Source organism: Triticum dicoccoides, chromosome 5A (assembly GCF_002162155.2).
Source record: "Triticum dicoccoides isolate Atlit2015 ecotype Zavitan chromosome 5A, WEW_v2.0, whole genome shotgun sequence".
NCBI lineage: Eukaryota > Viridiplantae > Streptophyta > Magnoliopsida > Poales > Poaceae > Triticum > Triticum dicoccoides.
In genome coordinates this window covers 425,504,936-425,507,181 of record NC_041388.1, presented here as the reverse complement: position 1 = coordinate 425,507,181, position 2,246 = coordinate 425,504,936, and positions in this window count along the sequence as shown.

Below are 2,246 nucleotides of genomic sequence, written 5' to 3'. Positions count from 1 at the left end.
TATGGAGCAAATTGTTCCTAGTATTGTAGGTGATGAGGCTCCTTCACAAGCTATAAGGACAATGGGGATAGGCCACATTCTTCCACAAGAAACACCCCATGTCCAAGTAGAAGAAGAAAGAGTAAGAGCCCCTCTTGAGGATTTTCTACAAGGGAAGTCATCACCGACACCACTTGTACAAGATGCTTCGGGAAATAATGAACCTATCCAAGAACAAGATCAAGACCCTCATATTCCTGAGCAAGATCAAGAGCAAACTCTTCCAAATAATGAAGAACCAATCGTTGAGGCTCAAGATCAAGCTCAAAGTACTGATTAAGATCAAGATCAACCCCAACCACAAGTGTCTTCATCGTCATCACTTCCTATTGAGCAAGAACCTGTGGTTGCAAAGAAAAGAGTGTCTCCAAGGCTAAAGCAATCTCAAGGGCAAGCTTCTTCATCAAGTCCAAAACCAAGTGAAGAAGAGCTTGACCGCAAAGAGAAAAAAGTGTCCGCCAAGCTAAAACATCTTCAACACCTCACCGAGAACATCTACGGAAGCATCAAAAAGGGGGTAACTACTCATAGACATTTGGCAAACTTTTGTGAACATCACTCGTTTGTCTCTTGTGTTGAACCCCTTAAGGTGGAAGATGCACTTGACGATCCAGATTGGATAGATGCCATGCATGAAGAACTCAACAACTTCACACGCAACAAAGTGTGGACCCTTGTAGAAAGACCCAAGTAATTTCATAATGTCATTGGAACAAAGTGGATTTTCAAGAACAAACAAGATGAATATGGACAAGTAATAAGGAACAAGGCAAGGTTAGTGGCACAAGGTTTGACCCAAGTTGAAGGTTTGGACTTTGGTGAAACTTTTGCCCCCGTTGCCCGTCTCGAATCCATTCGCATCTTGCTTTCTTATGCCTCTCATCATGATTTCAAATTATATCAAATGGATGTTAAGAGCGCATTTCTTAATGGTCCTCTTAAGGAGTTGGTGTATGTCAAGCAACCTCCCGGTTTTGAAGACCCCGATCATCCCTCTCACATTTATGAACTCCATAAGGCACTCTATGGACTCGAACAAGCACCTCGTGCTTGGTATAATCACCTTACGGCGTTCCTAAGCGAGAAGGGGCTCCAGATTGGGGTAATAGATTCCACTCTCTTTACAAAGAGGGTAAAAGGAGAGTTGTTTGTCTGCCAAATATACGTTGATGATATTATCTTTGGGTCAACTAACCATGCTATTAACGTTGAGTTTGAGAATCTTATGACTAAGGAATTTACGATGAGCATGATGGGAGAGTTGAAGTTCTTTCTCGGTTTTCAAGTGAAGCAATTGAGAGGCGAAACCTTCATCAATCAATCTCGTTATATCCAAGACATGCTCAAGAGATTCAAAATGCAAGATGTCAAGCCAATGAAGACACCCATGGCCACAAATGGTTAACTTCATCTTGATCCAAATGATAAAGAAGTGGATCAAAAGGTATATCGCTCTATGATCGGTTCCTTGCTTTACCTTTGTGCATCTAGGCCAGTTATTATGTTGAGTGTGTGTATGTGTGCAAGATTTCAATCCGCTCCTAAGGAGAGCCACTATTCGGCAGTGAAAAGGATCCTTCGATATTTGGTTCATACCCCAAACTTGGGCCTTTGGTATCCCTAGGGATCATCATTTGAGTTAATGGGTTACTCGGATTCAGATTGGGCCGGAGACAAGGTTGATCGCAAGTCCACATCCGGCTCATGTCAATTCCTAGGGAGATCGTTGGTAAGTTAGTCTTCAAAGAAGCAAAATTGTATATCTCTCTCCACAGCCGAAGTGTAACGCCCGGATAATTAAGCTACAGTAATCCCTGCTAATGATGCCACGTCACCTCGGTTACCGTGATTAAACTCACGTTGATTCGAACTCGGTTCAAATTCAATTGAAAACATAGGCAAACAATAAAAGTTTTCAAAAATTAGATCTAAAATGTTCGGGGGTTGTCAAATATTACAAAGATAATTATGGTGAAGTAAACACGTTTTTATAAAATGCATAAATATTTTAAATTGAATAAAACAGAAAGGAAAATAAATTAAAAAAAAAACAGAAAACAAACCAAAAAAAATATATATAAAAGGACCCCCCCCACTGGGCCAGACGGCCCAGCCGACTAGGCCACCACCGGCCCAACTGGGCAAAGGCCCAGCCGGCCACCTCCCCCCCCCATAACCCCACGCCCCCGGAACCCTAACCCCACCCC